Source organism: Eptesicus fuscus, chromosome 4, assembly GCF_027574615.1.
Source record: "Eptesicus fuscus isolate TK198812 chromosome 4, DD_ASM_mEF_20220401, whole genome shotgun sequence".
NCBI classification, from domain to species: Eukaryota; Metazoa; Chordata; class Mammalia; order Chiroptera; family Vespertilionidae; genus Eptesicus; species Eptesicus fuscus.
Window position 1 is genome coordinate 13,198,394 of NC_072476.1, and position 15,221 is coordinate 13,213,614.

Sequence of the window (15,221 nt, forward strand, 5' to 3'; positions counted from 1 at the left end):
TACCTCCGGCGCCGCCGCGGCACCCTCTCAACGGAGAGCCTCGAGCCTGCGCATGCGCCGCCCGGCTCCCCGCGGGCAATTGCGCAGGCGCAGAGCGGTCGGGGAGTTTGGCTTCCCATCGTCCTCTGCGGCCTGGGCGCGCAGCGAAGAGTGGTTCCGGAGGGCGTGAGGCGTTGCGAGGCCGGGCGCGGCGGTGCACCGTGCGGCGTGGTGTCCTAGGGCCCTGTGGCCGCAAGGCTGGACGGTGTCTGTAGCTGCTAGTGCAGTGGCGCCCGGCAAAGCCTATTAAAAGTTGAGAAGTCGGGGTGAGTTCAGGACAACGCCACAGTTTTAAGTTGAAGTTTGGGTCCACCACTGTTCACAGGAAATGTTTGCCCATTCAGTGGCGGCCCTCAGAGCGCACCTGCCTGAGGAACCGACGAGTAAACCGAGGGAGGGGGATTGGGAGACCCACCACATGAGGCCTGCCGGGGCGGGAGAGCTTCCTTCGCGGAGGTGGTAGCAAACAGGTGGAGGCCTGGAGGTCAGTGGGCCTTAGCTGGAGAGGCATCCTGTGCGTGCTGAAGCTGAGGTGATACGGTCTCCAACCTGGCTGGAGGGGTTTGCCATGGGCCGAAATTGGAAGAAGTTTATAAATTCCATTAAGGGTTTGAACTTCAACCTGGGTCAGTGGAAGCCATTGAAGATTCTGTTTTTAAAGGACGTTCTAGTCGCAGTGTGAAAACGGATCTGGAGTGGCAAGACCGGAGGCCCTTTAGGAGGCTGCTATAATCTAGGTGAGAAATGAGGATGGCCTGAATTAGCATTTGGAGTGGAGAGAATGAAGAAATGTATTAAAACGTTTGAATTGTCATGACCTAATTATTTGTTACAATTTAAGTTTTGGCCCGAGCACCTGAGTAGAATGTGGTCCCAACCACTGAAATAATGGAATACAGGAAGAGTAGGTTTGGAGGGAAGAGAATAATACGTAGAGGTTTTTAAAATACGTATATATAACAATAAAGATAAATAAATTAAATATATATAATTCACATATAAAATTAACCCTTTTAAAGTGTATGATTCAGTGGTTTTTAGAACGTTTACAAGGTTGTGCAACTGTCATCACTGTCTAATTCCAGGACATTTTATAACCCCAAATAGAAATCTTTGTACCATTAACAGTCACTCCCCAGTCCCCCTTACTTCATCCCCTAGTAATGACAAATGTGTTCTATTTCTATGGATTTGCCTATTCTGTACATTTTACACAAAAGGATTCATACAATATGTGGCCTTTTCTGTCTGGCTTTTACTTAACATCCTGTTCATGTAGCATGAATCAGTTCATTTCTCTTAATGGCTGGATAATATTCCCTTGTATTGATATACCACATTTTGTTTATTACCAGTTGATGGACATTTGGGCTGTTTCTGCTTTTTGGCTCTTATAAATAATGCTGCTGTGAACATTCATGTACAAGTTGTGTGTGTGTGTGAGTGTGTGTGTGTGTGTGTGTGTGTTTTTGTTGTTGTTAATTCTCACCCAAGGATATTTTTTTCCATTGATTTTTAGAGAGAGTGGGAGCGGGAGAGACAGAGAGAGAAACATTGATGTGAGAGAGACACGTCAACTGGTTGCCTCCAGCAGGTGCCCTGACTGGGGCTGGGGATTGAGCCTGCAATGGAGGTACATGCCTTTGGCCAGAATTGAACCCACGACCCTTCATTCCACAAGCCAACACTCTAATCACTTAGCAACACCGGCCAGGGCAAGTTGTATTTTTAGTTCTCTTGTATATATACCTAGGAGAGCAATTGTTGGGCCATACTACATTTTGGTTCTGAGTGCTGAGTGTCAGATGCTAATAGAACTTCCAAGAGCTTTTTCTGTATGAAGGAGTTTAGGAGTTGTTACTTGGTTTCGGAAACCTAAGTTAGTTTGTAGAATGATTTCCAAATGGATGAGTAAAGTAGACAGCACAAGAGTGGTAGGCAGCACAGAGGAATGGGTGGGGTAGGGTGTCTCATTTGTACTGGTGAGATTTTAATTTATAGAGGTGACTAGGTGACAACAACGCTATTACTAATCCTCACTAGAGGATATTTTTTCCATTGCTTTTCAGAGAGAATGGAAGTGGGGGAGAGAGAGAGAAACATTGATGTGAGAGAGACACATCGACTGGTTGCCTCCTGCTTGCGCCCTGACCAGGGACAGGGAGCAAACCCACAATCTAGGTACGAGCCCTTGTCTGAGAATCAAACCTGTGATCCTTTGGTTCCCAGGCCAATGCTCTAACCACCTAGCAACACAAAACAGGCAACCAGTTGATGTGTCTCTCTCACATCAATGTTTCTCTCTGTCTCTCCCCCTCCCACTCTCTCTAAAAATCAATGGAAAAAAATATCCTTGGGTGAGAATTAACAACAACAAAACACTCACACACACACAACTTGTACATGAATGTTCACAGCAGCATTATTTATAAGAGCCAAAAAGAGGCAACGACATTGAAAGAAAAATGTATTCTATTTCTGGAGAGAAGAGGCATGCCACACCACAGCAAGATTTTGGCCAGAAGACAGAAGCAGGAGTGAGGGGAAAGCTTAGGTCAGAGCCTTTGTTCCATGAGAAAGGCAAGACAGGGCAGAGTAAACCTTTAAGGACTAGCTAGTTTAAATAATTTTGGCAGGCTTTGGGCAGTAGGAATGGTCTCTAGTTGCCTGGTACCTGGCCCTGGGATGATTTAGGGCAGGCTTTGTCTGTGAGAGGTAAAGGAGCTGATTGCTTTGCATATAAGAGGCTGCTGCCAATAAGTTGATTACTATCTTTAGGAATTAGCTAGCCCTGGAAAGAGCATTCTTCCCACCAGCAAGATTTTAAAATTTCATAAAATACAAAAAAAATTTTTAAGACATTAATGCACAGGGACATGGCTGGGATAATGTGAAGGACTGTTGTAAAGGTGGCTCTTACTTTTCTCCAGTCAAATTGAAAATGAGGGGCCTGAGTCTAATTTAGGACTTAAATCTCTTAGAGGCCAGGGAGGAAAACCTTCCCTTTTCTCCCAATATGGCCATACAGTATTTTAAGTGAAATGAGTTAGCTGAAGTGTAGAGAAGGGAGTTTCTTAAACCTGAGATTCTCAACGGAATTACTTATGGAATATTTTAAACTTGAAATGCTTGGATATCAACCTTATAGCTGCTGAATAAATCTTGGGCAGAGTTTCTGACCTGTGTCTTTTGAAAGTTTTACAGATGATTTTGATGGCCTCTAGATTAGAGACTGATTGATTGGTCACTACATTTACCCAATACCTACTGAACAAATCCTGTAGGCTGAGTATAAAAGAGATGCTAAAAACTGGGTGAGGGGTAATTACAAATTAGAGTTAGACATGATTCCTCCCTTCAGGGAACAAAGTTCTGGGACAGCTTTCTCTTTGGTCCAAGGTGAACCATGAGAGCCCCCTTGACCTGGACCTTCTTGTCATTTATCTCCAGCAGAAGCTCTGAGGTTCACATTCTTCCACTAGAACTAAGCTGAAGGACAATGTCCAGAAACAATGTTATTAGGTCCATGTTATTTCAGTGGGAATACTACATGTTCCCTGCCAGCATTTGTGGCAGAACTGCACTGCCAAAACACATAAGCCAGGAACATGAAGGAACATTTACTATATTAAAAGGTCAGGATTGTCCTTGTTTGATAAACCTTCCAAAGTTTAACAGGAAGAGAAAATGAATGCAGAAGTTTGTGGAAAAATTAAGACACAATGTAGTCTAAGTAGAGGCTCTGTTTTCCACGCGCATAGGAATAGATCATTTTTAGGTATCGTGGAAACAGGCAAAGGTTGAATATGTTATGATTACCACTTCCTCACCCCCCTGGAATATTTTTGGAAACTTTTTGAGTCTTCCACGGAGTTAATGTTTTAAACAGTTATGTGGAAGAAGTGAAAGGCCCTTGTCCCAGTTCTGTGGTTTGGTTATAAATCACAAAACCAAAACCTGCCTAGCTCCCTCTCATTTATTTTGGCAAGTGTTGGGTAGTGGGCAGATTGAACAAGGGAAAAATTGTCTTCCCACTGCTTTGGTCATATAAACTTTTATTTACTGTTGTATAATACTGTTCCCTCCACTGCCAAAATGGTTGAAATCAGGAGGGGAGATAATTTTTACATGTCAAAGTGGACAGAAGTCACTCTAGGTTATGCTGCTGTTCTGTCTACCACTGCCACCTTTTGTGTCAGTTCTATTGGTAGATGGGTTTATGGGGAGATTCCATGCAGATGTATTGGCCTCAACTTAGAGAAGCATTTTCCCTAATAAAGTTGATAAGGTCACTCATAGTGTGTCATCTTCCACTTACTATTAAGATGGCAGTACTCTCCTAAATGACCTACAGATTGAGTGTAATCCCTGTCAAAATTCCAATAGCTGTTTTTTGGTGTCTAGATCTGTTACTTCATTGGAGATTGCATAACAATTATATTCTAATTATAACTTTGTTTTCAAATATTAGCTGGAATAATTTTTATAAGACCAGTCTTCCCCTTCTCTACTATTAAGTTACTGTGTTGTACAGGTCATATAGGAAAGGCAGGATAAATCTTTCCTTTGTCCAGTTTTCAAAGTAATGAATTGGTTCTCTGTCATCCCCAGAAGGTGACCAGTTAGTTTTCTTTTTAAAACATCATGATTGAGCCCAGCTGGCGTGGCTCAGTGATTGAGCATCTACCTATGAACCAGGAGGTCATGGTTCAATTCCTGGTAAGGGCACATGCCCAGGTTGTGGACTCTATCCCCAGTGGGGGGCTGTGCAGGAGGCAGCCGATCAATGCATCAATGTTTCTATCTCTCTCTCCCTCTCCCTTCTTCTCTGAAATCAATAAAAACATATTTAACAAACAAACAAAAACATGATCAGCATGCTCCCCCTCTCAGGAGCACACCTGCACCTTTCCTTTCCCCTTCTTTTTTCCCCAGGGTCGTTGCCTTTGCCTTTCTCTCTCCTAAGCTCCAAGAGCCCTTCTTTTGTGTATATAACTTGTTTCCTGAGCCTACGCAGCCCAGTTGGCTCACTTCTACTACTCCTGTAACTTTCTAATAAACTTTCTCTTATAATTTGAAAAAAAAAGTGCATCATTATCAATTCATGGATTTAAATTCATTGATGGTTTTCAATTCATTGAAGTTACTATCCTTATTGAAGCTCAAATTATCCCATCTTTAGCCAGTGGGAGCCTCTTTAATTTGGCTCCTGATTTCTTTTGACACAGTCCTAGTAGTCATTGTTTGCTTCCCTGATATCTGGTGTAGGGGAGACACACTTTTATCTTTACCCTCTTAGAGTTCTTTTTGTCTGGGTCAGATCAGCAAGAGAAAAGCATACACATTTGTGCAATGCAAAGTGTATGTGACACAGGAACCTTCATAAGGAATGAAGACCCAAAGAAATTACAAAATTTACTTGCTGTTATGTTAGGTTAAACAGAGAGAGGCAATTGTGGAAAGTGACTAAACTGTAGGGAAATGCTATGAAAGGAGAATTTTTAACAAGGTCTGTTTATATAGCATGCTCTCAGTTTCAGCTTCTTTTTTTTTTTTTTTTTTTTTTAATGAATCTTTATTGTTCAGATTACAATTGTTTCTCCTTTTTCCCCACATATCTCCCCACCACCCAGTTCCTACCCCCCCTCTTCCCTTACCTCCCCCCGCACTGTCCTTATCCATAGGTGTATGATTTTTGTCTAGTCTCTTCCCATACTCCCCACACAGACACCCCTTTCCCCCTGAGAATTATCAATCCACTCCCATTCTGTGCCTCTGATTCTATTAAGTTCACCAGTTTATTCTGTTCCTCAGATTTTTAATTCACTTGACTTTTAGATTCACTTCTTGATAGATATGTATTTGTTGTTCATAATTTTTATCTTTCTTTTTCCTCTTTTTAAAGAATACCTTTCAGCATTTCATATAATGCTGGTTTGGTGGTGATGAACTCCTTTAGCTTTTTCTTATCTGTGAAGCTCTTTATCTGCCCTTCAATTCCGAATGATAGCTTTGCTGGGTAGAGTTGTCTTGGTTGTAGGTTCCTGCTATTCATCACTTTGAATATTTCTTGCCACTCCCGTCTGGCCTGCATGGTTTCTGTTGAGAAATTAGCTGATAATCGTATGGGAGCTCCCTTGTAGGTAACTAACTGTTTTTCTCTTGCTGCTTGTAAGATTCTCTCTTTGTCTTTTGCTCTTGGCATTTTAATTATGATGTGTCTTGGTGTGGTCCTCTTTGGATCCCTTTTGTTTGGGGTTCTGTGCGCTTCCTGGACTCGTAAGTCTATTTCTTTCATCAGGTGGGGGAAGTTTTCGTTCATTATTTCTTCAAATAGGTTTTCAGCATCTTGCTCTCTCTCTTCTTCTGGTACCCCCATAATTCTGATGTTGGTTCGCTTGAAGTTGTCCCAGAGACTTCTTACACTATCTTCAACTTTCTGAATTCTCTTCTCTTCATGCTTCTCTGGAGGAGTGTCCTTGGCCTCTTTGTATTCCAAATCTCTGAGTTGATTCTTGCAATCCTCTAGTCTGCTTTTGGGTCTCTGTATAATATTTTTTATCTCAGTCAGTGTATGTTTAATTTCTAGTTGGTCCTTTTTCATATCCTCAAGGGTCTCATTGAATTTATCGGCCTTTTCCATGAAATTCTTGAAAAACCTTATAACCGTGGTTTTGAACTCTATGTCCAGTCGCTTATTCTCCTCCATTTCTTTGGTTTGTGATCTGTTTCCTTGCCTTCTCATATTCTCTGCTTCCCTGAGTTGGTAGGGTAGTTTTGTCTACTAGGTGTCCTATTGGTTCAACGGGTCAGCCTCCCAGTTACTTGAGGTGGACACTCTTGGTGTACCCTTGTGTACTGTGTGTCCCCCAGCAGGAGCTACAGCAAGAACTAGTTTTCTCCTCCTTTGCTTGGGCGGTTTTGGAGCAGTCTGGAGCTGTAGTTGGTTAAGCTGCCACAGAACAGGCCATTTATATGCAAAAGCCGCTGTGTGGAGCCTGGGCAGGTTTGTAGAATGTGCGGGGCGGAGCCTCAGGGCGGGGCGGGGTCTCAGGGCGTCACTAGGCTGGGGCGTGGCCAACGGCAATGGCTGCCGTCAGCTGTCTCTGCCTTTCCCGTTTCCAAGTCCCTGCGCCCCGCGCTCCAGCGCAATAAACAATGATTGCTGGGCGCACCTCTGCAAAAAAGTCACTCTCACTTTCCGACCCGATGGCCGAGAGTCCAGCTTCTCCCCGTAGGTGTCTGGGTCCCCCGAGTGTCCCCAGAAACTGGATTTCAGAGTGATCGGGAGCTTGTCTCCCTGCGGGTTGAAGAAAAGCCGCGCACCCAGCCGCCCGCCGCCGGCCCGATTCGAGTGCCTCCGTACCTCAGCTTTTCAGCGATTGTGCTCCTTTCTCTTCTCAGCTGTAAATCTTCCACTGAGCCAGCTTTCCTGTGGTTCTGGGTGGTAGACGTTTTTGTCTTTTAGTTGTGTTTTTGAAATTGTTGTGTGAGGCAGCAGATTAGTTGTTTAACTATGCCGCCATCTTGGTTCCCTCCGAGCAGTTTCAGCTTCTTGATGATGAGAATGTTACTTTCCTTCTGGTATTGGGAGGACATCTCTCATATGAGAATTTCATCTGCTTTTGAAAAAAAAAGAAGAAAGAGCAGAATGTTTTTCTTTTTTTAAAATATTCTTATTGATTTCAGAGAGAAAGCGGGAGGGAGAGAGAGATAGAAACATCAATGATGAGAGAGAATCATTTATCAACTGCCTCCTGCACGCCCCTTACTGGGGATCGAGCCTGCAACCCGGGCATGTGCCCCTGACTGGAATCCAACCTGGGGACTCTTTAGTCCGCAGACCCAGCTCTATCCACCGAGCCAAACCAGCTAGGGCCAGAATGTTTTTCTTGTACTTGCTGTTTCAGCTGCCTTTAACACAAATCATCAATATGCCAAAGCTGCTTATTTTGGAGCTGCAACATTCTGTACTCCTCCACTGGTAGGTCATAATGTTTAGGACTCATCTTATACATTTCCTGACCCCAGACTTGGAATCAGGTATTTCTCCAAGAAACCTTGGTTTCTTTTTATGGGAAATGGTCATTCAAAACCATAATCTTGGTGCTAGAAATGCTCATTGGTACTGGATTGACCATTGCTTCCAAGCCCTTTCAGTGATCAGAGCTAGTGTGTGTATAGATCAATCTATCTATCTATCTACCTATCTACCTACCTACCTACCTACCTACCTATCTATCTATCTTTAAGATAAAATACCTTGTGAGTTCATACTGTTTCTATTTAAGTTCAGGGTTTTTATTTGTTGACTTCTACATGACACAGGGTTCCATATTAAGAATACTGATTTTCAAGGACACAGGGGAAGATAGAAAGAAAAGACAATATTCCAGAATTGCTCATTTATTTTATCCCATATTACACATACAACAGTCTATACATAAAATTCTGTCACAACTAGTTATGACTATTGAAAACATTAAAAAAATTTTGTATATGCTATTTCCAACCTCTCACTTTTTAAAAATTTTTAAAATTTTTTCTCACTTTTTTTATAGCGTAATATGTCTACATTGTCAGATCATGCAGCCATTACATAATATTATTCTCTTCCTTTTAAACCTAATTTAATCTTAGTTCTACAAGTAACTATATTTAACTCACCATCATTTCCTTATGTTGATGTTTTCTAGACACTCTAGATCATTCTCTAGTACATTCTTTATTTAGCACTCATGAGAACAATATTCCTTGAGTTCTTGCATGGCAGTAGCAGTTGGTGCCATATATACTTGAAGATCGTTGGTTTTGCTGGATAGAAAATCCTTGGATCTCATTTTCTCCCCCCTTGAATATTTTAAATCTATGACTCCCATTTTCTTCTGGCACAGTGTCACTGTCAAAAAGTCTGTTGAAAATGTATTATTTAAAAATATTCTTTATTTTCCTTTTGAATTATATACTCATTTTTAATTTTTAGCATGTATTCTAGTTCTAGCTTTGGCTTTCGTTTTCTTCTCCAGAAATTCCATTATCTGTATGCTGTATTTTCTTTGCCTGTCTTCAACATTTGTCACTTTCTCTCAGATTGTTTTTATCTTTCTTCATTTTTTTCATTAAAGTATTTTTTCATCTGCTAGTTCTCATAAAGTTATATTTAAGTGTTTATTTGCTCCCATGGTTCTTCTACTTTAGTGTCTATTTTTTATTTATTTTATTTATAATTTTTAAATTGTTAAATTTCTGAATTTTTAAAATTCTGAGTTATAATATTTTTTCATGTCTTGTATAAGTCTTAATGTTTTTGTTTTTATTTTTTATTTTCTTTATTGATTAAGGTATTACATATTTGTCCTCATCTCCCCAAACCCCCTTCCCACTCATGCCTCCACCCCCCTGTTGTCTGTGACCACTGGTTAGGCTTATGTGCATGCATACAAGTCCTTTGGTTGATCTCTCCCCCTTACCTCCACCCTCCCCTACCTTCCCTCTGAGGTTTGACAGTCTGGTCCATGCTTCCCTGTCTCTGGATCTGTTTTTGTTCATCAGTTTATGTTGTTCATTATTTCCCATAGATGAGTGAGATCATGTGATATTTATCTTTCTCTGACGGACTTATTTCACTTAGCATAATGCTCTCCAGTTCCATCCATGTTGTTGTAAATGGTAGGAATTCCTTCTTTTTTAACACAGCATGGTATTCCATTGTGTAGATGTACCACAGTTTTTTAATCCACTCATCTGGTGATGGGCACTTAGGCTGTTTCCAGATCTTAGCTATGGTAACTTGTGCTGCTATGAACATAGGGGTGCATATATCCTTTCTGATTGATGTTTCTAGCTTCTTGGGATATATTTCTAGAAGTGGGATTACTGGGTCAAATGGGAGTTCCATTTTTAGTTTTTTGAGGAAACTTCATACTGTTCTCCACAGTGGCTGCACCAATCTGCATTCCCACCAGCAGTGCATGAGGGTTCCTTTTTCTCCGCATCCTCACCAGCACTTGTCATTTGTTGATTTGTTGATGACAGGTGTGAGATGGTACCTCATTGTCGTTTTGATTTGCATCTCTCGGATAATTAGTGACTTTGAGCATGTTTTCATATGTTTCTTGGCCTTCCTTCTGTCTTCTTTCGAAAAGTTTCTATTTAGGCCCATTGCGCATTTTTTGATTGGGTTGTTTATCTTCCTTTTGCTAAGCTGTATGAGTTCCCTGTAAATGTTGGAGATTAAATCCTTATCGGTGATAACATTGGCAAATATGTTCTCCTGTGTAGTGGGCTTTCTTGTTGTTTTGTTGATGGTTTCTTTTGCTGTGCAAAAGCTTTTTATTTTGATGTAGTCCCATTTGTTTATTTTCTTTTTGTTTTCCATTGCCTTAGGAGCAGTATCAGTGAAGAAGTTCCTTCGGCTTATGTCTGAGATTTTGCTGCCTGTGGATTCCTCTAGTATTTTTACGGTTTCCCGTCTTATGTTTAAGTCCTTTATCCATTTTGAGTTTATTTTTGTGTATGGTGTAAGTTGATGGTCTAGTTGCATTTTTTTTGCATGTATCTGTCCAATTTTCCCAACACCATTTATTGAAGAGACTGTCTTGACTCCATTGTATGTTAAAGCCTCCTTTGTCAAATATTAATTGGGCATAGTGGTTTGGGTCGATTTCTGGGTTCTCTATTCTATTCCATTGATCTATATGTCTGTTCTTGTGCCAGTACCAGACTGTTTTGAGAACAGTGGCTTTGTAATACAGCTTGATATCTGGTATTGAGATCCCACCTACTTTGTTCTTCTTTCTCAAGATTGCTGCAGCTAGTCGGGGTCTTTTTTTATTCCAGATGAATTTTTGGAGAGTTCGTTCTAGGTCTGTGAAATATGTCGTTGGTATTTTAATGGGTATTGCATTGAACCTATAGATTGCTTGGGGTAGTATGGACATTTTGATGATGTTGATTCTACCAATCCACGAACACGGTATGTTCTTCCATCTGTTTATGTCTTCCTCTATCTCTGTTTTTCAGTGTCCTGTAGTTTTTTGCATATAGGTCTTTTACCTCCTTAGTTAAGTTTATTCCTAGTATCTTAATTTTTTTGGTGCAATGGTAAATGGGATTGCTTTTTTAGTCTCTCTTTCTGTAAGTTCATTATTGGTGTATAGAAATGCCATATATTTCTTGGCGTTAATTTTGTATCCTGCTACCTTACCTAATTCATTTATTACGTCTAATAATTTTTTGATCGAGTCTTTAGGGTTTTCTATGTACAGTATCATGTCATCTGCGAATAAGGACAGTTTTACTTCTTTTCTGATTTGGATGCCTTTTATTTCTTCTTCTTGTCTGATAGCAATGGCTAGTACTTCCAGTACTACGTTGAACAGGAGTGGTGAGAGTGGGCATCCCTGTCTTGTTCCTGTTCTTAGGGGAAATGGTTTTAGTTTTTGCCCATTGAGTGTGATGTTGGCTATGGGTTTGTCATATATGGCTTTTATGATGTTGAGGTATGATCCTTCTATTCCCACCTTGTTGAGAGTTTTTATAAAAAATGGGTGTTGGATTTTGTCAAATACTTTTTCTGCGTCAATTGATATGACTATGTGATTTTTCTCCCTCAATTTGTTTATGTGATGTATCACGTTTATTGATTTGTGGATATTGTACCATCCTTGCATCCCTGGGATAAATCCTGCTTAGTCATGGTGAGTGATCTTTCTGATGTACTGCTGGATCTGATTTGCTAGGATTTTGTTGAGGATTTTGGCATCTATGTTCATGAGGGATATTGGCCTGTAATTCTCTTTCATTGTGTTGTCTTTATCTGGTTTTGGTATTAGGGTGATGCTGGCTTCATAGAATGAGCTTGGAAGTGTTCCTTCCTCTTGAATTTTTTGGAATAGTCTGAGGAGGATAGGTTTTAGTTCTTCCTTGAATGTTTGGTATAACTCTCCTGTGAAGCCGTCTGGCCCGGGCTTTTGTTTGCTGGAAGCTTTTTGATGACTGCTTCAATTTCTTCCATAGTTATTGGCCTATTGAGATTTTTAGATTCTTCCTGATTGAGTTTTGGAAGGTTGTATTTTTTCTAGGAATATGTCCATTTCATAGTATTTTTTTTAAACAATCCTTTGTATTTCTATGGGGTCTGTTGTTATTTCGCCTCTTTCATTTCTGATTTTGTTTATTTGGGTCCTCTCTCTTTGCTTCTTAATGAGCCTGGCTAGAGGTTCATCAACCTTGTTTATCCTTTCAAAGAACCAGCTCTTGCTTTCATTGATCTTTTGTATTGTTTTTTTGGTCTCTATGTCATTTATTTCTGCTCTAATCTTTATTATCTCCTTCCTTCTGCTCACTGTGGGCTTTTCTTGTTGCTCTCTTTCTAATTCTTTGAGTTGTAGAGTTAGATGATTTACTAACATTTTTTCTTGTTTTTTGAGGTAGGCCTGTCGAGCTATAAACTTCCCTCTCAGGACTGCTTTCATTGTGTCCCATAGGTTTTGGATTGTTGTGTTTTTATTGTCATTAGTTTCCAGGATGTTTTTAATTTCTTCTTTGATCTCATTGGTAACCCAATCAATATTTAATAACATGTTATTTAGCTTCCAAGTGTTTGAGTGTTTTGGATTGTTTTTATTGTAGTTTATTTCTAATATTATGCCATTGTGATCTGAGAAGATGCTTGGTATGATTTCAGTCTTCTTGAATTTGGGGAGACTTTGCTTGTGACCCAATATGTGGTCTATTTTTGAAAATGTCCCATGTGCACTTGAAAAGAACGTATATTCCGTGGCTTTGGGGTGAAATGTTCTGAAGATGTCAATTAAGTCCATCTGATCTAGTGAGTCATTTAGGATTGCTGTTTCTTTGCTGATTTTTTGTCTAGAGGATTTATCCAGTGAAGTCAGTGGTGTATTAAAGTCCCCTACTATGATTGTATTGTTGTCGATCTCTCCCTTGATATCTTCCATGCGTTTTTTTATGTATTTGGGTGCTCCTGCATTGGGTGCATATATGTTTACCAGGGTTATAACCTCTTGTTGTATCGATCCCTTTAGTATTATGAAGTGGCCTTCCTTATCTCTTTGAGGTCTATTTTGTCTGATATAAGTATTGCTACCCCAGCTTTTTTTTCATTTCCATTTGCCTGGAAGATATTTTTCCCATCCCTTCACTTTCAGTCTGTGAGTCCCTTGTTTTGAGGTGGGTCTCTTGTAGACAGCATATGTATGGGTCCTGTTTTTTTTTTTTAATCCATTCAGCCACTCGATGTCTTTTGTTTGGAGCATTTAGTCTATTTACGTTTAAAGTTATTATTGAGCCCCGACCAGTGTGGCTCAGTGGATAGAGCGGCGGCCTGCGGACTGAAGGGTCCCGGGTTCGATTCCGGTCAAGGGCATGTACCTTGGTTGCAGGCACATCCCCAGTAGGGGGTGTGCAGGAGGCAGCTGATCGATGTTTCTCTCTCATCGATGTTTCTAGCTCTCTGTCCCTCTCCCTTCCTCTCTGTAGGAAAAAAAAAAATCACTAAAGTTATTATTGAAAGGTACTTGTTTTTAGCCATTTTTATTTTTTTGAGCCTGTGTTCCTTCTTACCTTTTTATTTCTTCTTTTTACAGCATTCCCTTTAGCATTTCTTGCATTGCTGGCCTGGTAGGGATAAACTCCCTTAGCCTTTTTTTGTCTGCAAAGCTCCTGATTTCCCCTTCAATTTTGATTGATGGTCTTGCTGGATAGAGTATTCTTGGATTCAGACCCTTGCTTTGCATCACTTTGTATATCTCCTTCCATTCCCTTCTAGCTTGATGTGTTTCTGTTGAGAAATCATTTGATAATCTGATGGGCGATCCTTTGTAGGTAACTCTCTGTCTTTCTCTTGCAACCTTTAAGATTCTCTCTTGGTCGTTAACATTTGCCATTGTAATTATTGCGTGTCTTGGTGTGGGTCTTTTGGGATTCATCTCTGTACTTGTGTAACTTTTTTCTTCCCCATATCAGGGAAGTTTTCTGTCATTATTTCTTCAAATAAATTTTCTAATCCTTGCTGCTCATCTTGTCCTTCTGGCAGCCCTATTATATGTATGTTATTTCGTTTTGCATTGTCCCAAAGCTCCCTTAGCTCTCCTCCTGCTTTTTAATTTTTTTCTCTAGTTGCTGTTCAGATTGGGCTGGTTTTTGTACTTTATCTTCTAATTCACTAATTCGGTCTTCTGCTTCTTCCAGTCTGCTGTTGAAGCCTTCCATGGTGTTTTTGATTGTAGCTATATCATTTTTCATTTCTTCTTGATTTTTGCATAGGTTGTTGATTTTCTCGTCCATCGGTGTATGAACTGTATGACCATTATTCAGAATTCTTTTTCTGTCATGTTGCATGCTTCCATTTCACTTATTTCCTTTCTTGGCAATTCCTCCTTTTCTTGCCTCTGGGGATTGTTTCATTGTCTTCCCATTCTGACTATCACCAGAAGATTCAAATGTCGAGTTGGGGGTCAAGTTTTGCACCTCCCAATTGTCACTGAAGAGCTCTGACACCACGACATGTGGCTGCTATGGGATGGTGGGAGCCACGCTCGCCCCAGGTCAGAGTCACAGGCGCTTAGTGTGGCTTCGTGTGTGCACCTAGAATCTGGGGCCCTGCCTGTGTCACGTTGAAACAGAGAACCTGCTGAGGTGTGCCAAAAATCAAAGTCCCCGAGTGTGTGTCAGGAGTCAGATACTCCCTGTGTCTGCACTGAGAATCGAGTATCAGAGACTCTGTTGCTTGGTGCTACCTCGCACCGAGAATCAGGGTCCCTGTGTGCACATGCGCCAAGAATTGGAGTTGCTGGCTCTTAGTGTGAATGTTCTGGGAATCAGGGATCCCAGGTGCATGCAATGAGAAACACAGTCTAGTCACTGGTGCTCATTGCTGCCTCTGGCATAGAGATTCAGGGTCCCTGATCTGCTTGGGAGACAGGGTTGCACAGTTGCACTGTGTTGGCAGGAGGTCCACTCTTGCCCTGCGGAATACAGCCTATGTGTGCACTTGCCCTGAATCAAAGTCAGGTGGCACTGCTGCTTAGTGTGGGTGTGGGGTCTGGTCCCGCGGGTGTGCACTGCGGGAAACAAACTCCCCGTGTCCATGCACCCAGGCTCAAATTCAGTGCTGCCCCCTTGTGTGTGCACAGAGTCTGGTCTTGGGGAACAAACTC

At 41.1% G+C, this 15,221-nt stretch overlaps 1 protein-coding gene across 1 annotated transcript in view; it reads left to right on the plus strand.

Annotated features, from left to right (window-relative positions):
• The first annotated feature begins 143 nt into the window (after positions 1 to 143).
• DNASE1 (deoxyribonuclease 1) overlaps positions 144 to 15,221 on the plus strand; it is a 43,018-nt gene continuing 27,940 nt past the window's right edge. The window contains exon 1 of the mRNA XM_054714669.1: positions 144 to 305. The gene's annotated coding sequence lies outside the window, so the exon portion shown is untranslated. The remainder of the gene's footprint in view (positions 306 to 15,221) is intronic.